We start from the raw sequence: 25,617 nt of genomic DNA on the forward strand, positions 1-25,617 counted from the left end.
TGCCTAGTTTTTCATTCTGGAAGTATTGCACCCGACCCATTCGCTAGCCTTCAGAGTGTATAGGAAGGCGGTGAGAGGCAGAGAAAATCATGTGTACTCCTGCCCATTTACCTATTTTCTTGAAGTTATGGGAAACGTCGCTGATATACGGAGCAATGGCCAGATTCTTTTTTCGAACTCAAACATTGGTCGAGGTGACGTTCTTGCAATGCTTCGTCCTTAACGTTTCTTCCGCCACAGGTGAGAGCAGTAAATCTGGGTACCCAGAATGAAGAAGTCTCTGAACTTGGCTTGGGAAACTTCTCTCAAGGCTGTGCTCACAGGATTTGAATACGGCCTTGTTAAAGGTACATTAGACTGTTTCTTTTTGCTAGCATGGAATACGCAGAATCATACGGCAAGACTGGCTTGTTGGCCCTTGGCTCGAAGAGGCAGCAAACGTACTCGGGCGAAAAGAGCAGCTTGAGTTCCAGAATGCAGATGGAGCCATTTTCGTGTACTTGATGTGTTATAACAAGAGGCTTGGTTTGGTTTATGGGGGGTTCAACGTCCCAAAACGACTCAGGCTATGAGAGACGACGTAGTGAAGGGCTCCGGAAATTTCGACCACCTGGGGTTCTTTAACGTGCACTGACATCGTACAGTAAACGGGCCTCTAGAATTTCGCCTCCATCGAAATTCGACCGCCGCGGCCGGGATCGAACCCGCGTCTTTCGGGCCAGCAGCAGAGCACCATAACCACTCAGCCACCGCGGCGGCTCATAACAAGAGGGGGTAGAGACTCAGTGAAAAGGGCTAGCACCTTGTGTGCTTCGGCCATGGAGGCGTCGTCGCGACAGTATATGAGGATAAGGTAGTCGTCTACGTACCTAAACATTTGAGCGCAGGTAAATTGATAGCACAGCAAATTATATAAGTGCATTTGCCAGTGGCATCTTGCATACAAACAACACAGGCGTGCGCACACGCACATTCAGGTGTACGCGGATCTACAGTACTTGCGCACACATACGCGCGAATTGCCTTGGAGATCTCTTATTAAATCGAAGGCCCTATATGAACATTTAGCAACGAAACTCGGCGCCATTGTCGGAGCATACGAAAAGTGGTCCAAAAAGTCCCCAAAGACGTCATCAGCGAAGACAAAAATTTCTTCCGAAGGGGCGGAGAATGGAACGAAGGACCTTAAGATTCCGAGGCGTGCACGCAGTCCATAGGCCGTACAACCGCGTTGCCTTTTGGGGAATAAATATGAACCTATAGTGCATGCGTTGCCTTACGACTGAATGCTAAAGAGTAGATGGGTCATTAGGAAGGAAGGAAAAAATAACTTAAGTAGTTACGTAAGTAGTCATAAGTGTCCTCTGTAATTTTTATTCCCTCGATTTTCATCACAGTTCTCTCGCATCCTCTTTCACTGAAAATGTAAAAAAAATTTCTTATGCGATGAAGACATTAGTGAAGGCTGCAAAATACAAGGACGGTCCGACGCGGAGAGTGCACCGATCGGCCCGGACAAAGGGCCTGTGACGCACCTGAGGCGTCGTTTTCGGCGGTCGCTGTTTTGATCAGTGTACTAAACAGTTAGCCTCTCTCACTTGACGGGACAAAGGGAGCCGAGAAGGTTCAAAAGCGAGGAGCGCACTTTCAACAATTGATCAAAGCCGCTGGCGCCTCGAAGAAGCACTGCCTGATGGGAGCATGCTTACAGCTTGCGCCTAAAAAAAAAAAAAGGCGGGGAGCTCTAGAAGCCTTAGGAGGCACAGCCGGGTCACGCGGGAGGTCAAGCGTTTGTTTGGGTGCACGCCCCCGCGTCCCCAACACCATCTTAGTCCCCCCCGCCACCCCTAAACTGGGTGGACTGTTTACCTCTCTGTGCACCTTCGTCTCCTTTCTCCGCAAGGGTGGCGTAAGGCCAATACACGGGACCGTGATCACTAAAAAAAAAGAAATAAAAAAGAACTGTCGGGCTGTTGTAGAGACGCTGACTGCCCTTAGGCTAGCGGGCATTGTCACCGGCAGACGATGCAAGGAGGGCTGATTTGTGGAGGATAAGGAGGAGGACACCCTGCGGGAAAAGCTGCTTAGGTAAGGTAAATAATGCGACGCCAAACAACGAACATGAAGCGTTGCGCTCAAGAACGAAAATATATGTCCAGAAGCGAGACGGGGCCTGTGGGGATTCGGGCGGGGTGAAGCGAGAGAGAGATCGAGCCTGCCTTTGCTTAGGCCGGGACAGACAGTACGGAGCCGCGGGGTCGCCCGAAGGAGTGGAGATTGCGGCCCCATCGTTTAGAGCTAAGTGACCGGAGCTTTGGCGTCGCTGGAGGCGTCTATGACGAGAATGGAGGACCCCCTGAAAAGAGAGACCGATTTCATATCGAGGGAGTCATGCTCTTCCGCGTCCTCCCTTACTCCTCTCCCTCTCCCATCCCTGTGTCTTCGTAGCCTCTTGGGCATTCCTTTTTGTTGTACGCGTGTGGGTGGGTGCGGTCTCGACTCGAGGAGCCTTGGGCTTGGATGCCGGGGCGGTAGCGGCATTTAGGCGTCAAGGAGACGGCCCGCCCTAGGCTCTGTGAAAAACGAGCTTCTTTCTCCCTGGCCGAGGTCTTAGCCATTCTTTCGCGCCGTGCCGGGACGTTGCGGGCTGCCGTCGCCCCCGCTCCAGCCGATGCGTTCCGACGCCGCACCTCCTGCTGCGTGGACGGAGAATAAAGCTACTGCGCTGCGACGAAAGGTAGAGGGAAAAGCAAGGAAGCAGTTTCTGGGTGAAAACCTGGATGGCTTGAATTTGTGCTAAAAATTTTTATACATCGACGCGACGGAGACATCCTTTTAGTTTCCTGAGAAGCTTATACCCAACGATTCTGGATAAAAAATATTTTTGAGCGGGAAGTCGTTTATTTACTCAATTTTTCTTATAATAGAAGGTTTCACTATAACAATCAATATATCCGCAGGGTACCCGACGACAGTCTTGCTTTTTTTTTCTATTAATGCTTTCCTATGGCAGTCTTAACTGTTGAATGCGATCGATGGAAACATTTTAAAAGAAAGATTTTGCTACATATCAGAAGAACGGACCATTACCTTCAATGTTTCAATAAGAGTGTCATACTATTTTCCAATTTTCAAAAATTTTTGTTCGAAAAGGTTGGACGTGTTCTTGTACAGTGCTTGTGTGTTTCTGCTGTTGTCTGCTCTTTTTGAATGTTTCCTTATCCTGGTAGGCGCAGGGGTCTGGAAACAAGATAAAAGAATAAGTTAAGTTCTTCCCTAAACCAACTGCCATGTCAGAACTCTATAGTTTATCCAAAGAAGCATGAAGCTGAACTCTATAGTTAACCCAAAAAAGCATGAAGCTGAGTAACGCTTCATTCTGCCTAGAAGTCTGAAAATTTGTACCACTTAGGCACGGTGACAAGTTTGTCGCTCATGCATCAAATTGAAGCAAAGCTGCTGTAATGAAAGGCGCAGTTCATGCACATAAATGCTTCGCTGCAGCTTCTGCCTGGTTCAAATCATGAACTAAAATGTAACGCCAAGGTTGTATTGAACAAAGTACTGAAAAATATTGACAAGTTGAACAGGGTGACCAGAGTTGCACAACAAGCTGCAGTAAAATACTTGCTACGGCACATCATGTATACAACAATTTCTCACCCTTAAGGGTGTAAATCAGCTGTCCCCAGACGAGCACCCTTTTCCAATTGTTCGGTGCTAAAAAAGGGTGCAGAGATCAGCACCCTTAAGGAAGGGTGCACTTAATGATACTTTAGAGGATGTAATGGTTGCACCTCCATTAAAGGGTATTATTTTTCCATAACACCTCTACGAATGCATGTTGGAAGGGTGCTCCACATTGATCCACCCATGAAGCAAAAGCCTTGGACTGACGCGCGCCCTCTAAACTTTCATGCTGTGTACCCTTCCTGAAGGGTGCTGATCTCTGCACCCTTTTTAGCACCCAAAAGGGTGTTCGTCTGGGGACAGCTGATTTGCACCCTTAAGGGTGAGAATTTGTTTAGTGTGTACCTATATCTTGGCGGCTGAACTTTCGATCAAAAGTGCACACAATGTACCGTTTTTTGGAATGGTAAGGAAAAGAAGCATTTGACTCCTTGTCGGCAAAAAGAAAAAAAAATGTACATATTTGTTCTGGGGAGTTCTTTTTGCACATATCTGGGCTCGTTATAATGTCTGAACTAGCAAAAGCCACGATAAAGACGCTCTGTTAAATATAGAAGTGGCGGTCGTGTACTGAAGCCACAGAAGGAAGACGATCTGGCGTCTCTGATGCTCCCTATGAGCGGTCTCATACCACTGGACTAATTCGCGCAAGGCGTGTTCCAGTTAATGCGTGAGACATTTTAATGAGAACCGCTATCATGGCTACTTAAGCGAAGTATATTCCAGAGAGCAGAACAATGGTCCTGCGCCATCGCAATAGTGTCTGAGCGCAGAAAGCGTGCTCGACGATGTTCTTAGCTTGCTCAAGTCGTCGATGCTGAACAAGGTACTCAGGTGGGCATCCTGTAAGGATTCGGAAGCAAGAATAAAAATAACCGAATGGTGGAAGCGGAAACATGGGACAGAGCAAAAGAAACCTGCAGAGATTCGCATGCACATGATTTATTGAGGCGGTGCTTTTCTCTCCAGCCAACGCACAGAAGGATGCTGTATAGGCATGTAAAAAAAGTAACAGCGAACTCTGACAGACTGCAAATTGCATGACCTTCTATGAGGTTTATTCAAGCACACTTGAACTTACGTACACGGTAAACACCCTTCGACAAAAGTTTATAGATCCCAGGGGGATTTACTTCTGGGCCGCACCGAGTGGCTCCTTATGAATTCTGAGCGCTTCAAATCTGGAAGGTAAGCTAACTACTGGTCCTTACTGCTTCCACGGATGCTATATAAGGGTCACACTGTGCGGCTCAGAAGAAAACCCGCCTGGGCTCTAAACTCTTGACAACCTCCTTTTCTTGCTGTCCTCAGCGATGTACAGTAACATCAAGGTGCTCTATGAGCAGACGTACTTAGAGCAAGGCAGACGTTTACGTTTGTTGATGACCACCTTGACGTTAGTGCAGCTGTGCACGGGGGGCGAACAGACAGCAAGGAGAGCAAGCGCCTGTGACCGTCTTCTGTATCTTGCACAGCTGCTTGTATAATGTCTAGCTTATGTTTTTCTGTTAGCTTGTTCTTCTTTATCCAGCATATATTTTTCCTCAGTAACAATGAGACGCAGCTTCTAAGGCGTGTCCCACTGGGCACACCGGCATGAATGCTTACAGTTGTCCACCACTCTTGCTTCACAAAGACAAAGCGACAACCGCCTGGGCCATGCTCGCAGGCGAAACGAGTATTTGTGCCCATTTGACTTAGCGGTAGTAGTTGTGATACATCGCTGGTGGTAATGAGAGAGGCACGAGATTACGCATGCTTAGCAAACATTGAAGGCGAAATTTCTGCATGGTTACATCAAAAGCGCGATCAGTCCCATGCTTCTCCAGGGCCAGAGCATACTATTGATTTATTGCTTTATATCCGTTAAATGCCTAGAACTGATTATTCGCTGCAGTATATCAGTGTTCATAGGTCGAATATTGGCGCTGTTAGAGCGAATGAAAAAAATTGCACGAAACATTAAACAATAAGAGATAAGTATGCAGCATGGTTGGGACCAAATTCACCAGAGAATTTATGCTTTCGGTTTAGTACACCCTTTACATGCTGCTGCCGGTTTTGGTACAAAGGTTGTGAGTATTTGTGACAGAACGAGGCAAGTCGGAAAGCAAAACTAGTTAGCCAAATTCTTTCCTTCCGCTCCCGATAGTCTGTGTAACATTGTTGTCTGTAAATTGAAACGCGCTTTCGCTCGCCGACAAAGGAAAGGCTGAAAACGGCGACCGGAACATGGGGCTCTCTGCTGTCGTCCGTGCCGTGGCAACACTTCAAAACCGGCATCCGGATGCTCTTCACCGCACGTGACGGCCCATTCTCAGCTGACGGAGAATAGGCCACTGTGCTCTTTTCACGACCGTACTTATCTTCCTCTATACAAGCGTCACGCGTGCCGTCGCTACACTCGGATCTGGCCAATGAAGAGATGTCATTTTTAGGTTCAAAAGATTTCACACATCGCACGGACGCATGGATAAAAGGCGCCAAGAAGGATGTATTTGTGGGCACCTTGAATAAGGGCAATATTGTGCGTTTCGAATGTATTTTTGTCTGTTTTCTTTTTGATATTTTTCTCTTGTCTGTCAAAAAACTTGGCCCAGATCTTCGTTTTTTTTTTTTTTTACTCGGATGGCAAGCATGGCAGCGTAGGAACTGAGCTATTGAAGTCGCTTGGATTGACGAAAGGGGAGAGCGCTTACCATTTGTAAAGACTGATCTCACATTACACACGACAGAAGTGGTCGCGCGCGAAGCCCACTCTAGCAATCCATTTCTCATTCAGTCGCGTCAAGTGTTCGTCATGCATTTCCGCGATGTAGAATGCCAATGAATGGATGGGTTAGCCAGAGAGAGTAAAATGAAGGAAAAAAATTCCTATTATTCGCTTTCAACTAAAGTCGTGACTGCAGTAAAGCGCGTGCATGCACCACATGTCCTGTAGCTTCGTATAAAACTGACCATATATCTGGGGGTTGGACTTTTCTGTTTAAACCGAAAAACACCGATAAAAGTGCGCCGAATTCATTTTTTTCTTAATTCGGCTTTAACCGAAAAAGGTAAGTTTTTCTGGGCTGCATTCCCCAGCTAGCTAGCTATTCAGTACCAGTTAAAGTAGGCCACAGGAGAAAATTATAAAAGTCTTGAAACTGCAGGAGCGCACTGAGACAAAGGATCTTTGGAATTCAGTGCCGTGGTTCGGTGGTTGTGAGTTTTGAGGCGTTGATCTTTGAACTCAGACACGCCGTTGCAGATCGGAAGGCTCTTGGTTCTATATGCTGTTGGCTAGCGTATATTCCGTCTACTCAAAGTTATCACCCGCTTGGTTAAGTAGGGTTTTCCACTGCATGTAAGTACTCTAACAACTTTTAAAACAATGACCACTGTCAAAGCGAAACTATGCATAAACGCCGCATAAATTTGATGCTACGACTTCCGCGAAGATTAAGCGGCAGTTCCATAGCTACCGTCAGCACGCGGACCATATGATGCGGGCCAACTTACATTTTTATCTCACGACCCGATCATTTAACTGCGACATTTTCCCATTTTATTACGACTGTACAACTCACTTCTGCAAGGATGCAACTCTTACCTCAGTTTGTGCGTTAATTAGTGTTAAAAGTGTAAAATAAATTCTACGTGACTTTAAACAGCACACGGATATTATATTTCAAAAAAAAAATATTCGTTCATAGGAAATGATATTCACCGAAAAAAAAAACCGAAAAGTTCCGTGCCGAAACAAACACTATTAAAAGTCCGCGGAATTTCCAAAAAACCAAAGCCGAAAAGTCTAGCCCCTAAATAATCGCATTTCCTGCAGCAGCAGCCGGAGGGGCGGCTGCATTAGCCATTGCACCAACAGCAGGAGCAATGAGTGTTGTATCGCTAAACGATTGCTTTTAACAGTCGCAAAATCAGCGGCGATCTAGCTTTAACAGCAGTACCGGGGAAGTCAACGAAATAAGTGTGAGTAGTAGCGTTAATTTTACTCACGCAGTGCGGTAATGCCGTAGCAGCAGCTGTAGTAAAAGAACGCTTGACTGAGAAGCCTTCCAAAATAATTCAATGACGCCCAATATTTTTGATTTCCCCTCAGCCCAGATTGAATGAGGTGCCACTAAGTTGTGCGCATTTCACAGTATATATACGAAGGCATCATCGTGCATTTGACTTCCGGTTGGAGGTCTAGTTGCGAATGAAAATATCATAGTAGAAGCCCGCAACGTGTTTGATGTATCGCAACAGCTGCAAAATAAACGCGCCTGTAACAAGGAACGTGTGACAACTTTTAATGAACCGTAAATTCCCATTCACAGTCCGCTGATTACACATGTTTAAATATTCGAATTTTCCGCTGTGCGGACAATCGCCTGTTATAATGCGCCATGCGCAACACAATCATCACATAACGAGGGGTTTTGACGTCACACTTACGCTATGTTACGCTTACGTTTCCTTCCATCGCGCCGTATACTCATTCTACCCGCTATTACTGGCGTTATCAGCTATCGCTATTAAAAGGCAAGTTCAACTTTTTGAACATCACTTTTAATTGCGAGGGAACTGTGGAATATTGTAAGATGCTCTTATGGACATATTGATGGGGATGGTCTAACCTTTTGATGAATAGTAAAATCTTTCTTTTTGAGATGGACTACTGCGCAGCGCAACACAAGGCACACATCAGATAAAGGTAGCTGGTACATGTGCTAAGAACTGTTTACTCGGAAAGAACACGTGTACATAAATACTCTCTTCTGATCATACATCATATCAGACAATCCCAACATGCCGCACATGCTGACAGGAAAAGTTGCTCTTTTGTTTTAGGCACACTGACGTGTCGCAGATATGTTGTTGATCCCTTTTTCGGATAAAAAAAAAAAGCTTCATGGAGTTGACGGGCTGGAGTGTCGTACCTTCTAAGATCTTTATATCGGTCAACTTTGGTTACCATTTTACAGCGAAAGCTGTAATAGATTTGTACAAGCCGTTTAGTAGAAGCAATTTAGGGTGTACAACGGCAGCCGTGCAACGCATTAGGTGGACGCCACCGCCACGTACCTCAAAACGCGATTGCGGTGTCCACTGACACAGAGAGCCAGTTCTGCGCCTTTCCTTTCCTCAAAACCAGCGGAGGGTTTAGACTGCGAATAAGACAACAGTGGGAACTAGACTCTCTGCTTCGTGCAATCGGGCCCCGGAGTCCGTGAAGCGTGCCGGGAACGCGATCGAACCGAAGACCGAAAGCGGAAGAAGGCCGAGTACGCATGTGAGCACACAGACGCCAAAACGGGCCTGTGAGACGACCAGCCGGAAAGTCGGCTTTGAAACGTTAAAATGGGCCTGCCACTCCAGGCCTCTCGGCCGCTATAGCTTTCGCTGATTAATGCGCTAAGCCGGTGAGCTCAGGTCTGACATTGTTAGTGCGACAGCTCTACTGGAGACGTACAAATACCGAACAAGAATATTTTCATCCTGTCTTGTTTTTTCTTGTCATGTGCTCCGAACTAACCCGAGCTTAACCCCGAGCTTACCCGAGTAACTGCGGTTAGTTACTCCCGGAAACGGTGTTTCCAGCAAATTGGCCGGAAATTGACCGGAAACACCGCCCACACCGAAGTGCGGCGGTCGGCCGGCATCGAAGCGAAGCTTGTCGCGTCCAACGTCGAAGGAATGCGCTGCTCTTCCAGCGATGAAACAGTCACGCGGAGAAAACCAGCATGAACAGCGGCTCATACATCGCCACGGCAGTGCTGCCGTCTCCATTATTGTGAGGCAATTGAGAGGCAGCTGAGTCTTATTCTACAATACTGTTATGAACATACTAATGGGAATGATCTAATCTTGCAGGTGCGTAGCAAAATCTTGCTTTGCAAATTTACCCTATGCGCGAACCCTGCAGTTAATACTGGCATAGAAAACCAGTGGGGTGCGTTTTTGACAATAAGTAGCAAAATACTACTTGCGTCCCGAGCGGGATCTGCGTATGTATTAATTGCTATTTGGAAATCTTACGCTAGGCGAAAACAGTGCGCTCATAAAGAACTTCCCGTTGAAAAGATGCACTTGTCCACAATTTCTGAATATTCTTGAATATTGCGTGTTTCGACCTCAATCCACCTCGAAATTAAAGTAAGTGCCTGATTATCGAAGCCTGTCTTCATGAAGCACGCGCATAGTCTTGCTGATGTCACAAGCGGACAACGCAATGTGCTGTTGTGCGTTTCGCCTCGCAGGAAGGAAGGCCGTGAGGTCAGTATACTGCAGACACCCGCTCCAAAGGAAATCAGAGCGAAGAAGGCAGTGAAGGCTAGCCTATTGTGGATACAAAAATGGTAGACCTTGCTTCCTCTAATAACCTGAATAATGATGATAATCGCGGCTTCTAAGACACCACAATATTTTGTAGCGATTAAAAAAAAGCCTACACTCGCCGTAGGAAACAGAAGGAAAGACGCGAGCTTGAGCCAAGAAATTATGAGAGCCGTTTCGCCAACATGACGAAGACAACCATAATCTGTCCGTGGCACGTTGGGCTGGCAACGTTCACAACATAGCGATACGCGTGGGTGCCTTCTGGACTGCGGCCTCAAAATGACAAGTGGTCCTAGAAAGCGCGACTCTTGTCACCAGTCTCTTGGTACAACCACGAGAAGCGCGAAGAGGGATTACAAAGCAATCTGCGGCCTATAGCATATTTCTTGGTGGGTGCAGAGCCCATCAACGTTTCAAGTGAGGCGCCTCCAAGCTCATTCACCGACCACAGGATAGCCAGAACAAGTGCCGACACCCAACCTTCGCGCCGCAACGGCTCCTGCGACACATTGAAGTCGCAGGGACCAGCGAACGTTGGCTTCTCCGTCAAGCCCACGATTCGTGTATGCAGCGCACTGAGAAGCACTCCAGGACGCATTCGAGCATTATGAATATGAAAGGCCCCGCATTCTCTCGCCTCTTCTTTGGCTTCGCCGAGAAGCCTTCTTTTTCGAAGTTTCCGAGGGCCGTCCTTTGAGGTCTAAGCGAGCGTGTATAGCACGCACCGGGCACGACAAAGAAGAGGTCCTTGACGCAACAAGGCGTGCCCAGTGAACTGAGCGAATGAATGAGGCGGAACCAAAGGGGCGCTGTGGGTGCCCGCAGCAGCAGCTTCGAGTCATGTTTGGCGGCCGCGCAAGTAGCACATCTCGAGAGGAGCACGCTGCTGAGAGTGCAAGGCCGAGCGCGTACGGAACGAGCCTTCTTTAAGAAGGCATGCGCTTCCGAGAGCGGCTGAGCGGGACCTGCCACTCAGCCGCTCCGATATCGATCGCCCGACCAGTCAACCCCTCGACAGCCGGGGTCGCCCACCGTCTTTGCCCGACTACACGGAAGCCCTTTGCAGTGATCGCTATCAGACTTATAAATCAGCGGCGGCCTGTCGGACGTCTGTTGCTTGCATCGCCTGTTCTCCGTTCACTCTTGGGGCTGCTGATCCTCCTTGGGAGGGTACGGAGCTGAGAAGCTTGGCACGCCTGCCCTGCAGCGAGCGACGAAAGTCCACTTTTTGATTGAGAGCTGGAAAATTTAAAGAAATCAATATACCTCCCTCGCATGATTCCTTCTAGAATATGGCATATTTCAGCATGAGGCCTGGGAACGAGCTTTGTATTGTTGGGCTTCGTTTTATTTCTTGCTTTTTGCTTGTCCGCTGCTAAACATTTTGGCGCTGTCCATTTTCTTTTTTTTTTTTGCGTTGACGTCTACCGACCCCATGACCACTTCTTAAAGGCTTTCTCCACCTCCTAAGCGTGCAGAAGGAAACTGTCACAATATCAAGTGCCACATTGCCCTAGAGCTATCAGTGACAGGTCTCTTTGTCCCGGAAAAGACGTACCTGTGTAGGGTGCTCTAGGTCACATCCGGCATGTTTATTATTTTTTTTCGCACACATGAACATCCTTAACGCTCAATATCAAGAGGCCTGCGGCCAGGTAAGTACCATATACGTAAGGTAAAAACCGAATGGCTCCAGCTATGAGCTTCTGTCTGACCGACGATGCTTATATCGTTTGCGCTATTTGTTTTTTAAAGGTTACCCGCAGCGCCACGAAGGCAGTATTGCAGGAGGGACGTGCACTGAAATCAAATATTACACGTGCCATAGTCAAATGATGAGACATTCCAACAACATGGAATAGCGATAATACACAAGAAAGACTCACGCACATCATCGCGTACATTGAATACGTTAATGTTAAGGTAAACTCAATTTAAGAAGAAATGTACGAAACGCTTCCACAGATGCGCTGTAAACCACGTTTTTTTAGCAGTTTTTTTCAGACACATGTGGCATAGGGAAGGAAAGAGCTGCTATAAGCAATAATTCGACATTTGATTCCTTGCCCCTTAAAGACGTGATAACAAAGTACAAAACGTGGTAGCTGAACATACAGTGCTTTATCAATCCCGGTTTCGTTGAAATAGATGCGATAGAACTTTTCTAGTTTACTGTGCGGGAGTCTGCCACTCGGTAGTTCCTAACCACCTGTGTCGAAAATCGAATGCATTGGCGACAAAGCGAACTAGACGTTTCTATTCCGATAACGGTATCCGATAACGTGGTCATGCGTAGATTACGCACCGCACTTACATATTCAAGAATGGGTCTTACGTGTGTGAGGTGCAGCATGTGTGAATGTTTCGTCTGGAGAAATTCAACACTCAGGATGATTTTCCTATTATACAGGGTGAGAGCTATGTCACTGTGGTCTGTGTAGATGAATTATACCGCAAAAGACAAATATATGGCTGAAATTAACTAATCAGCTTTGTCACTTTTTGCTTAAGGGCGCAAGATTATAGTGAGAAATTGAATGCCGGTAGCGTCGAAGGTGAGCCCAGCATAGAAAATTTCTGAATCAGCATTGTGGTTCGAAATATCGAGTGTGAAAAATGTGCTTCTGAAACCTCGTTGAGTTGTCTTTCTCGCGTTGAAAATTTATAATAAGACGTTGCTTTCCGTGGCATCATCACCGAAATCAAGTTAACTCCTCCCGCATCATAAGATACGCAAATTGCGTCAGTATTTGCTGAATTAGAAATGCGAACGGCGCTCTTTTTATAAATTCGCTATGAGGGGAAGCCAGCTAATCAATTTTAAAAGGCAAATTTTTCACCGTCGATATTTCGAATGACAATTATGATTTAGACAATATGAACATTCATCGTCGGTGGAACAGCGCGAAAACAGACAAAAGAACAAATGAAAGGCACACCACAGACGAGCGCTGACTCGCAAATAACGTTTTAAGAATATGAAAACAATATGACGTTATGAAAACTGGTTTCGCCTTCTACGTTCACGGCCTTAAATTACTCAATATAGGTAACCTTGCACCCTAAAACCAAGAATTAAAAAGTCGACTTGCTATGTTTAGTTAATTAATCTCAGTTTAGTCGAGCTATCAAGGCACGTACCTCACACTGTTTTATAAAATAAAAATGCGTAAAGGTTAAAAGAATCACCCATTATATTCAAAATGGGTTCTCCATGTAAAGTCATCTCTGAAATAAACACCATGGCGCTTACATTCTGTAACATTTAAAGCGCAACAATTAGGCGCCCGTTCTTGACTTAATTGGGTATCGTCGTCGTCGGCGTAACCGGCACAGCTATAGCAATGCGAAGAGCACGGCGAAGGATGAAAGCACGCTGATAACGAAGGTAATTATGTCAGGTAATTATGACTTTTCGAAAACATCTCGCGATCTTTCCAAAAAACCTGGGGTGGCCGGTGCTTGGAACCAGAAGAAAATACCTACGCTTGTCGCTATTTTATGATGTCTTTTACTCTAGAACAGGCATCGACAAAGATAGATATCTAAAGAAACCAACATATGTATCTGCACGAACGGACCATTCCAGAAAAGTGCGTGAATATGCTTGCCGGATAAACTTATTTAAGAACAGCTTCTTTCCTAAGACAATACATGAGTGCAATGGTTTGCCTGGAGAAATTGTTCACGGGACCCCTTCGTCCTTTATCAAGGATCTGAAAAGTATTCATTTTAATGGGTCTTTGCATTGCTTTTAACTTCTCATGCCTGTTTTTCCACTTACCATAATACAGTCTGATTAAGTGACGCAAATATCAAGACAACTACGTGTATACGTATCGTTTTATTTTTCACTGCTTGTTTCCTGCCTTTCAAATTGCAGCTGAATTTGTATTATATATCATCTGTGCACTCATATTGTTTTTTTTTTACCCCCTACACTAATGCCCGCAAGGGCGCTGTAGGTATGTAGATAAATAAATAAATAAATAAATAAATAAATAACGGGAAGGGGAGAATCAATAGGCGGAGGAGGGAGTGGTGATGGAAGGCAAAGGTGGACGCGTAAGGTGGAAAGTGGAGGAGGAGAGCACACCGGGGGGGGGGGGGGGGGGGTGTAGCACTAACTTTGCGGCGGCTGTTGCGTAATGGCGTTCTAGACGCGCTTTCTGATAGATGTCACCCTTGGAACGTGCACCGCAACAACCTGCGCAAAAGCGACTGCAGTGGTGGATGCGCTAGAAGGCAGATACCCCAGCAACCCATCTGTTTAAAGCTGCACACATTTGAGGGTCTGTGAAAAAAACAGCTCACTGCCTTGTCCAACTGAGGCGATTCCTTGCGCAAAGACTGTGGTCCCCTTAATTGTCGCATATGTTCGAATCAACGTAAGATCTACTACAAAACTGATAGTAGCAACTTTAGTCAGCCTAGAAGCAGCAGTCGAACCGTCAGCCTGCATGCACATTAATGGGTGTCTATTAACGCCGTTTACCACGGGAATGGGCACACGCCGCGGTGCTCTGAGTGTGCGGGCTACGCGCGTTTTGGTCCGCTCAGAAAGAAGGCACGCCCTTTGTGGCTTCAGCTTTCGTCCTATAAGCAATGAGACGCGAACGCTGCGACGCGTTCTCGCAGGGAGCAGCAAACGCGGGAGAGGACACCGCAACCGGGCTAGGGTTGCAGTGCGCCTCTCTACAACACTGAGAAGCGTTCCTTCAGTGCAATAGTTTGGAGGTCATGTGATAGAAAGCGACAGTGCTTCGTATTCTACACTTAAGGGCACATTAAACGTCGCTCATTTTTTTTTTTACCTCAATATATCGCAGAATCAAGCTGCGCTGAAATTTCGCATTAGGGAGGGCCGTAATCGTCGGCCAATTTTTCCAAAGGAGCGGAATTTGAGCAGTACGTTGAGTATGTTGTGTAACGCTTACTAGTAAAATAAAACATATTGCCATTTAATCGGCTTCAGTACCATTTTACACGTGATGCGCCATTCGTGGATGCTGTCTATTGAATTTATTGTAGAGCGCAAACATTGTACTCGCTGTTTATCAGGCTGTACACGGCGCGGTCGTCTGCGTATAAGAGGGTTTTGTATGAAATTTTCTGAGCAATATCGTCAATATAAATTAAAAGCAATAAAGATCCCAATGCACACCGTGTTTCGTCGTTAGAGCGGCCGCCAACAGAACCGGAAGACCCGAGTTTGAATCCCTGCCGCGCCGGCCGCGCCTCTATGCAGGCGCAACGCAAACGGCCCCCGCGTGCTGTGCGATGTAAGAGCGCGTTAAAGAACACCAAGTCGTCTGAATCCGGAGCCCTTCACTATGGCGTCTTCCTGCATAGGTCATGTGTCGCTTCGGGACGTTAAAGTCTGCAATTTACAATGTATAAATCCACGGCACTAAAGTCTCTAGCTTTCACTTCATTACCAAACGTTACATTTAGGGTCATTCCACACCAAATGACCAGATTTTGCGCTCGACCATTTTCGATTTCATTAAAAAAGGATGATGGTACATGATATGGTGGAGGTAAACACTCTCCCAGCTGAATTTTGTCGAAAAAATTTCTTTCGTGCTGTGACCGCCGTTTAAGTCTGCAAATGATAGCAAAACAAAAAACAACAACAAAAACTAACAAAAAATTGCTAAACATTACTTTTTCCAGCATGACTATGCAAACTTTTTCACACAAATAAAACATAGTGTGCTTTTTATTGGCAACGTGTTGATATGAATATCTGATTTGTCCTTAACTATGAAAGAACGAAAAAGAACCATGGTACTTTGAATTTCTTTCTTACTTTCTGTTCTCAAAAAAGAGATTCCAAATATTTTCTAATTTTGTAAAGAACCGAAAGAAGCCGATAAAGAGACTTCTGAGCGCATGGAATGTAAACCATGTCAGAAAAAAAAAACAATTGTATTCTGCGACATATATACGTGTAAATTGCATTGTGAGGAGGCCCAAGCAAAAATATAAAAGGTTTACTTTTGCACAATAACGCTCAATGACATTTATTTCAGGAATTTAATCGCAGCACTTCTCCGTTTAAAGCGAGGAAATAATTTTGCAAGGATAGAGCACGACCCCTCCGCGTGGTTTTCCCTTTACACTTGCTACCTTGCCGCAAAGTCAGCTTTTCGGCAGGGCAAGTTCGGATGTTGACATTACAAGCTCTGTACTGTTGGAGGAACGCTGGCCCCAGTGGTGGTGCTCGGACTGAAGGCGGCACTTCAACTTGATAGTGCTTCCGGTAGGTGAGGTGTGAGGTCTTCTGTCGACCTCTGTACAGTGACCACGAGGGGTGCCACGATGGTAGCGCTATGTGACGGCTTCGGGCTTCTTTTTTTCTCCATCGTGCCATTAAGCAGCATCGCATTTCGGCTTTGTAGTGCACGGTTTCCTTAGCTCCGGCGGCAGCGTGCACTGCAGTGAAGAGCGAGTACCCTGTATCACCGGAGTAGGGCACGGGCACTCTACGGAATTATTTTGTCGCTTGAAACAAAAAGTTTTAAGGTTTATGGGGGCTTAACGTCCCAAAGCGACATAGGCTATGTGGGACGCCGTAGTGAAGGGCTCCGGAAATTTCGACCACCAGGGTTTCTTCAACGTGCACCGACATCGCACAGCACACGGGCCTCTACAATTTCGCCTCCATCGAAGTTAGACCGCCGCGGCCGTGATCGAACTCGCGTATTTCGGCTCAGCAGCCGATCGCGATAAGCAGTGAGCCACCGCGGCGGCGAAACAAAAAAAAATGTTCCGATTAAGCTAAATGCCATTGAATGGTACAGTGTAACATAACAACTTTAACATTTTTCCACTATGAAACTGGCGGCTGATTATAAATAAAAAAGCATTTTTTCCAAGTGTAGAATTTTTTCTGAGGTCATTGACATTCCTTGCGCTTCGAAGCATTTTTATCGGGTTTTGTGAGTTTTGCAGAAAGTGAGAAAATACTTGGAATGACTCATGTGAGAACATAAATACTAATAAAAGAATTCGAAGTATCATGGTTCGGTACTTCTTTTGGTACGTGTTTCATATTTGGGGAAAATTAAAGAAATTCACACGGTTCTTCATACATAAAAGCGCGTTGTCTTTTATTCACATGAAATAAATTTCACAGCCATGAGTAAAAACTTAATATTAGAAAATTTTCGTGTATACAAGGTTTGCCTACGATTTGAGAACTTAAGATGGCGGCCACGGCACGGAAAAATTTTCTTCGCCAAAAACCACCTGGGAGGGTGTTTAGCACACCATGTACCATAGTTTTCTTTTTTTTAAGAAGCCACAGGTGGTCCAACGCAGAGCCTTGGTCGCTGGGCTTGGAACGACCTTTTTTAGCAGCTCGGTCAATAGAAGTTTCGGCGTCTTTGTCATGTTTTATTGTATTCAAACGTGCCCACGCAAAGCGACAAGGTCTCAGGACGACACATACGATTAGCAGTAAGCTTAGATATACCCACCAAGTATTCTCGAACCTGCCTTGACCGGCTTAGTTGAAGCTTTTCCTGCAGAGCAGCACGCATATTTTGCATAGGCAATGCAAGTTCCGAGATCCGCATCCAGCCTCTTTTGCGCCTAGCTCGTTAAGACTGCCCGACGGCGGCAAATTGACTTCATACTTGTTCAATATGCCTACTTACACAATTATACAAGTATGAGTTCATAGTTATACACCACTCACATGAGTGTCTCTGCCTTCCATCAGCAAGGCGGCAAGCAAATGATGTCTCCGCAAACTGCTGACTTTTCTGCAGAAAGTGCGAAGCCGTCTTTTTCTTATACGACATGGCAACAGCGGAGAGTGAGCATGGTAAAGCCCGCTGACTGTTAGAATTGTTGCGGAGAGTTTGTTCCAGTTTGTTCGGAGAGTGGAATTTGCTACATTATATGCTTCTGAATACACATTAGGCTCAGTTTCAACTGCCGGCAGTTGTTCTGCCGATTACTTATCATTTAGCATCCCAGCCTGACCGCGCATTTGCAGCCCTCAGCACTAGTCTGCACTCTTCCCTCTCCTTGCTTGCCTATAAATACACCTCGAATACCGCAGTCCACGTTCTTTCGGTTTCAACGCCTTTCTCATGTGACTCAGTCATATGGGCACGCACTAGGCACGTGATTAAGATGAAACAGACTCGAGAACACATACGACTTGAAATCGTATTTGAACCTTGCAGCAGGTTAGAAAAGTGTTGAAAGCGGCAGCTGTAATGCTAACTAGTTGAGTTGTGAGATCTTTATAGAAAGCGGGTAAAACTGGGAGACGTAGATCGGTTCCTCATTTTCTTGCACGTAACTGTGAGGCCTATAGGGGCAGCTTTTAGGAAGCAAGTATAAGAGCATCACACACTCGCCACCAAAACAAACCGCTTGTCATCATAGCGTTCCTGATGTGCACTTACAGTCGCCGCATGCAGGATGCACGTTCATAGACTTGAAATAAGCGTAATAGTTACAACACATCCCGCAAAGTTGTCTTGTGCGAAAAAATAGAGAAAAGAAATGATGCATAGAAAGGTGCCTGAAGGAATATTCTGCACAGAGCCTAAAATTGTTTTCCTCTTTAGCTTGCGCACGCTCCGGAAAATGAAGCAACTCACAGCGTCGGAAGCTGGCTCATATGCTCGATGCTAACCAAAGTAGCAGCCTATACATCTCCACGTGTTTTTGCACAAGTGGCAGGCTTTAGAGTACACCGGTAGTGAAAGCTAAAAGCATTTCCTACTTAGAAAGGAAGCACGGTATGCCGCAATGCAGTGGAGTGGTCGGGCTATTCCCGAAATTCTTCGCCTATAGTATACGTAGTAGTGTCGCTGAAAGGCGCGTGCACGGGGAAGTCCCGCTATACATTTCATCGGCGCGTGCGCACTACACAAAGCTGGCGCGTGCACACGCGGTCGCGCGGCAGGAGGTTCATTGCCGCCGCCGCCGGCCCTCCACCGCCGAATGCGTGGCGCCTGCTGCGCAGTGGCGGCCGTGCGCGGGCGACAGATGGCCGCGGCGGAGACACGGGCCACGTGCTGCCACGTGCCCACTTGGGTCGCCACCTCTCGCAGCGAGGATCCGGGGTGGTCCTTTGCCATCGCTCCATTTGACTCTGACGGGCCTCTCAGCGCGGCCGTTATTGGCGCCCTTTCTTGGAAGGCGCTCGGGCCGGAAGGACGGGGGTCTTTCGCGGTAAACTTCGGTGTTTACGCGACGAAGGAAGCTTGTATTGAAACACCAACGAGGTAACGCCATCCTAGGGGAATATTGAAGTGTGTTTGGGACGGGACGTGTAATGCCGAGAGGAGATAACCAACGATCTGCTGAGCTAATAGGTCGATTCTAAAGGAAGGAAAACGTGTACGGGGGGGGGGGGGGGGGGGGGGGGGCGTAGGCAAGAAGAGTCACACGTAGAGGAGATTGGATAAGATAGTTTTGCCAGGCCAGACACACAGCATGGCCGATTGGAGATCAATTGGGCGAAAGAGGAATTTTTTCTGCATTGAAGGTAACCTGCCTGGTGATGATGCGCCCAGCAACCAAATTCGCGCAAATACGCCGCTCTCCAGTGAGTGCGGCGGTTGGTGCGTGCATGCCAGAGCTCTTCTGGCGTCATGACGTTGAGGTCCTTTCCTGCCTTGAACATAACATTGCTCTGCATGATGGCGACGGTAAACCATCGCAGGCGCTTGTGCGATAAGGAAGCTATACAATATAAATGGTCTGGATGTCAGGCGACTGAACACACCTGTGTACGAGTACATAGCTGCTTTCGTCTACTCCGACCTGTGTACGATTTTTTTTTATTTGAGCAGAGCTTGTTTTGCTACTGAGGGTTGTATACGCGCACCTATAAGTTTCTACGACGGCCCTGCCTCGAAACGATGAAGTAGCAGTTATGTCCATCCGAGATACGGGTCGCTGAGTCGTGCGCTCATTGACAATCCTCGATATGATGCCTCTCGGCTCAACTATTGCCCCTTTATATTTGTTAGGAAATTGCATTATTTAGCTACGGAAGGATGTACATAACTAAAAACGCACCTGATTACTGAACTTTGAGATTTCACTGACCTGCCTAGGCAAATACTTGTATAATGAGCGCTACCGCTGAATTTCCACTAACGAAAGCTATCGCGCGCATTTCTTAACTGATATCCGGTTCACTACCTGTTTAACTGTTGCTGTGCTCATTTCCTTCAGAATTACCCAATATAATAAATATTCTAGACAGCTAAATGTCGTTCGCAGCCGCAAGTCTCACGGACGGTTCAACTGAAGAAATGAATGCGACAGAACTTGCAGACAGTACACACTGAATGCAACTGAGGGTAGAAATTACGCGCATAAGAAAAGGCTGAGAAAACTATGGCGTTGGAAGCATTTCACAACAAATTCTAGGAAAGAACAACAAGAGATAAACGTGTTAAAATACGCATTTAAAAAGATGAAAACAATAGCTCGTTTTGATTTACAGTTCTGCGTGAATCGTTGGTCTTACGGAGAGGCTAGCAATGTGTTATACTTTCAAGCGGTGGTCAGCATGTTCCGGAGAATTTAAATGGATACCCCGCTTTCTTTTCTTTTCGGTGGGGCTCATCTCTTTCATGTGAGTATACATCTGGCAGTGTCCGCTTCGTTTGCGTCTTCTCTGCTTGCTGGCTGGAGGTCGCCCTGTTCTAACGCTTTTGATTTTTTTTTTCACAATTGCAATTCGCTTGAAATCAGTAGAGACACAACTCTGCCTCTAACGGATTCCTGCCACGGTTCCCCACCGCCACTGCGGGTCGCGAACTTTGGTATGCGTCCCGTGCTGACCATGTGTGCGAAAAGCTGTGCCGAAAGTGGATACTGTGCTGAGTCCCGCTTTCGACTATACCAACGCGCGACAAGCCAAGTCTAGAAATTCCAACAGCACTGTATACCTAGGAGATGGACGTTTCGGTTTAGACCGAAAAAAAAACGATACAAGTGCGCCGAATTAACTTTTCTAAATTCGGTTTAAACCAAAAAAGATCCCTGTTTTTGGCTGAGAAGGCATAGCTAGCTGGCTGCTGAATTCGAGTTACACTCACTTAAACTTCAAAATTATCTAAGTACAGAAGCCAGGGGCGTGATGCGACGGTTATATTGTTGGATGAATAGCGCAGTTGTGTGATTTGCGGCACTGTTCCATTAGCTTACACGCCTCTGCAGACCGGGAAGCATCATCTCCTCGCCGCCTATTAGCTAAACACTGTTTCTTCACTATCATCACCTGCTTAGAGCAGATAGTCGGTTAATTACGTTAATCCAATGCATGTGGGGCACTGACACGAAACCGCGAATGGGCGTCACGAAAAGGTATGTTTTGGCTACCTCAACGATTCAGCAGCAATCCCATCGCTGCCATCAACACGCAGACCACGTGATGCCCCGCCCTCGCACTCAACTCAGCGTGACAACTCAACGATAACATGTCAGCCTAGTTCTTAGAAGTAAACTTCCACTTCCGTTTTTGTCTGCCTGCTATCTCATTTAGCTTGAGTTACTTTTTTAATGAGGGTAGAAATTGTTTCCGCAGGCATAGCTAAGTACTACCACGTTGACGATAATTACTAATGAATCAGTTGTTCGGGATGACAGAAATACTGACTTAGACTTTAAATGACTTCTAACCACAAAGAATTCCTACATCAAGTCAACTGAGAAAAGTCAGCATTTCATTTGTCGAAAATAATCGAAAATAATATTTTCCGGAAAAAAAAAACAACGAAAGTAGCGTCTTGAAATAAACACCGAAAAAAGCCTGCCGAATTTAAAAAAAAATAAAAACTGAATAGTACAGCCACTATGTATACCTTTCGGTAAGGAACACCTGTTTCTCTCTCTTTCTCTATGACTGCTGTGTCCCGCGTCAGTTATGCGATGGTAACGGTGCCAGCGTCCTGCTCGGCTGAGCTACGTGGTTTCTTCGGTGGACATAAACATTTTTTACAGCGAGAGTTGTTACTGGAACCGGACCCCCCGTCGTCGTGTAACTGAAGCACGATGTAATGCTTGCAGTTGTCGTAGAAATCAGCAAGCCAAGGGAAGCCAAGCGAATAGAGAGATAAGAGAAAGGTGAAAAACAAATGAAAGAAGAAAAGTAGAAGTTAAAGAGTAACAAGCGGAGAGGAAAAACAGAGGTCACACCGAGAGATGGGAATACAGAAGCCAAGCCAAGAGACAGAAAAAGAGAAGAAAGAAGATAAAGAGGGAGACGAAAAAGAAGAAAGAAAAAGACGAAGAAAGCCAAGCCAAGAGAGAGAAGAAGAGAGAAGAGTTGAGGAAGGAGCAGAAAAGGGGGGGACAAGGAGGCTCTCGCCGAATGTTTTAACTAAGTCGTAGCGTAAATTAGCCAGTTTCTTTTTTTTATGGCGAAAGTTGTAATATAGTTTACCTCACGACAAACGCAAATTAGGAGGTACAACGGCAGCCGTGCAACGCATCAGCACCACACACGTAACGAGGTTTCCCAGGTGGTATTTTTTCTCACTGCGCTGTTCAAGTATCCATCGAAAAAGTGAGCCAGTTATGCGCCTTTCTTTCACTGAAAACAAAGAGAGTGCTTAAACTGCGAATAAGATAAGGCAGTCTAGTTCCCAGTCTAGCCTTATTCGCAGTCTAGACTCGCAGCTGTATCTGAGGAAAGCAAAGACGCATAACTGTCGCATTTTGCCGGTGGACAACTCAACCACTCCGTGAAAGGAAAACATGAAAGCAGACTAAAAGCTTGTTTCCAGCTAGCGCTCGTGTTTTAACGCGAGAGCGTTAGTACCCCCTTGTGGGAAAAAAATTGACCGGCGTCGGAGTCGGCGTCGGTGCTGAAGCCTCGCAGCCGGAGCGGCCGGAGCAACCAGCCGCTCGGGCAACCTAGGCGGGCCACCTAGGTCACGTGACCTTGTGGCGTCATCACAACATGCCCACCGGATTGTGAAAAAACTAACCACCGTGGCAGGTGCCAGCTGAATTAATGATTGGTCGCGAAAGGTTGCTCGAGAAGAACAACCTAGGTCTCACAAGCCCCACCGGTGGCTGCCTTCGAAACGGCCACTTGCCGGCCCAGTAGCGCATCCCTTAACCGCTGCACTACTGCGCCAGGAACGGTATGAGGACTCCCAGCGATCTATGAATGTAAAACAGAGAATGACCAATTCCACCTATAGGGGCATTAACCTATTAACGCTATCGCGCCATACCCTTAAGGCGGAGTTTAAATGTCCCCTTCAGTTTTTTTCTCGCACGGCGTGGTTGAGGCGTCCACCGCCCTAAATGAGCCAGTTATGCGTCTTTCCTTTCCTCAAATCCAGCGGAGGGCTTATGCCACTTCTAGCACCGCATGGTCTAAGCTGCGAATGAGGGCAGACTGGGAACTAGACAGTGGTGGTTGCTACCCTCTGTTCAGTAATCTTAGCATTTTTGGCAGAGGTAGGGGCAAAGAAGAGCGGGAAATTCTGAAAGTATGCTTAATCAGTACGCATGGCGAGAATTGTATCAGCACCACTTCAGTGGGCTTAAAAGAATTTGTTTTCTTACATCGCCGGCGATAGTTACGCTGCTTATCTTCCCTTTGTTTTTTTTTTTTTCCGGAATGTGGCGATGGTTGTTCAGCGCATACCCATGTTAGCCTTGCTGGGAGGTTTCTGTTTTCATTAAAGCCCAGATGCTAGTCCAGTCGTCGTGGTGTATGTCTCTTTTCGCCCTTGTCCTTTCCGACCGGTTCTCCTCTTCATCGTGTACCAACTGGCCCAGATTTCCACTTTTCTGCTTGACAGTCTGATTTCCTTAGTGCATGCGGACCCTGTGCTGTGCCGGGATCGAAGAATTGGAAGGGGCAGTCCATGATGGAGATCAACGCTATGAATCAGGTATGAGTTTCCCGTCGTGCACAGAGCTTTCAAGTCGCGCCCTGCACTACACCCGCACGCAACGCTATAGGTCAGTACCGTCCGCGGCAGCCACGTTTTAAAGCGAAGCGTGAGCAGACTGACCTAGTGCAGTTTATGTTGCCGGACGGGCTTTCGCTGTACGTTAAGAATGCCTTAACCCCCCCCCCCCCCCCCTTTTTTTTGTATTCCTCCTAGCTCCTCCTTATACGATATGGAAATGTGTTCTTATTACACTTCGCAGTAATGAAATCAAGAAAACCACGAAATAGGTTTCCATTTGTGGTGGTATGTGAGGTTTAACGCCCGGAGATACACATGGGCTGTCGTAGTGGAGGGCAACGGACAAATTTTTCCCGCAGGGTTTTTTAACTTGCGCTGGCGTCGCACAGCACGCGGGTGTTTTTGCATTTCGCCTCCATTAAAATGCGGCCCCCGCAAGCTGGAATTCAATCCCTTGGCCTTAAGGTTATTATGGTTAGGCTCCTGTGTATACTAATCTCAGAAACCTTTTGCTAACTATAATTCTCCTTCACAAGAACATATCGGTCCAGCATTTAGCGCAGTTTTTTTTTCATCATAGTTACACACAATACCACACACAGACTCATTCGGCAAGGATTCTTTTCCCTATTTTATATATTTTTTAAAAATTGGTTTTTGGGGAAAGGAAATGGCGCAGTATCTCTCTCATATATCGTTGGACACCTGAACCGCGCCGTAAGGGAAGGGATAAGGGAGGGAGTGAAAGAAGAAAGGAAGAAAGGGGTGCCGTAGTGGAGGGTTCCGGAATAATTTCGACCACCTGGGGATCTTTAACGTGCACTGACATCGCACAGCACACGGGCGCCTTAGCGTTTTTCCTCCATAAAAACGCAGCCGCCGCGGTCGGGTTCGAACTCGGGAACTCCGGATCAGCAGTCGAGCGCCCCTAACCACTGAGCCACCGCGGCGGGGCTATTTTGTATGGTTTTGGTTTTCGTTCCTGCGTTGTGGCAGCATAACTGCCCGAAGGGAAGTCGACAACGGAAAGGCAAAACAAATAAAAAACTCCAAAGTGATTTAACATTAGAATAAACCGGGAAACATGCTCAACATTAGTTAGGTGGTAGTCACGAGGGTACACATTTGCCACAAACTAGGATGAGTTCACGAACACTTTTAGTGCATCTTGCACCATTCAGAACAAGAGTGTTCTTAATCTAATCGCCATCTGTCACTAACCTTTTCAGAGCTGTTTTCCCAAATAGCTGACCGGTTTCTGAACTGATTGCCTAATGATTTTCATCGTTGCGCGAAAAAGATAGCTCCTTGAATGAGGCCAGATTTAGCGTGAATAAAAAAAGACGCATTTCATCTTAATCCGTCGGATTCACTTGATAAATTGTAGCCAAAGTTCACCTCGGATAGGATGGAGCTTCTCATTGCTCCATTATTAATGCACGCTAGATGTGCAAGTGTCATCCTGGAATATACACCCGTGAATATACGACGAACGCCTCCAGAAGAGCGAGCCTTATGTTTTGTTTTCACGGCGAGCGTTGTAGAGCGTCCTACGCATCATGTACAGAGTTGCCAATTTTTTCACTTCCATTTTGTATTTAGCGGCATTTTGTAGCCCCAGAACTTAATCGCCACGGTTGGATGTTACAGCAACGCAGCGTTACTTTATTTTCTTACGCCGGCGCGG

Source organism: Amblyomma americanum, chromosome 1 (genome assembly GCF_052857255.1).
Source record: "Amblyomma americanum isolate KBUSLIRL-KWMA chromosome 1, ASM5285725v1, whole genome shotgun sequence".
In the NCBI taxonomy this organism is placed as follows: domain Eukaryota; kingdom Metazoa; phylum Arthropoda; class Arachnida; order Ixodida; family Ixodidae; genus Amblyomma; species Amblyomma americanum.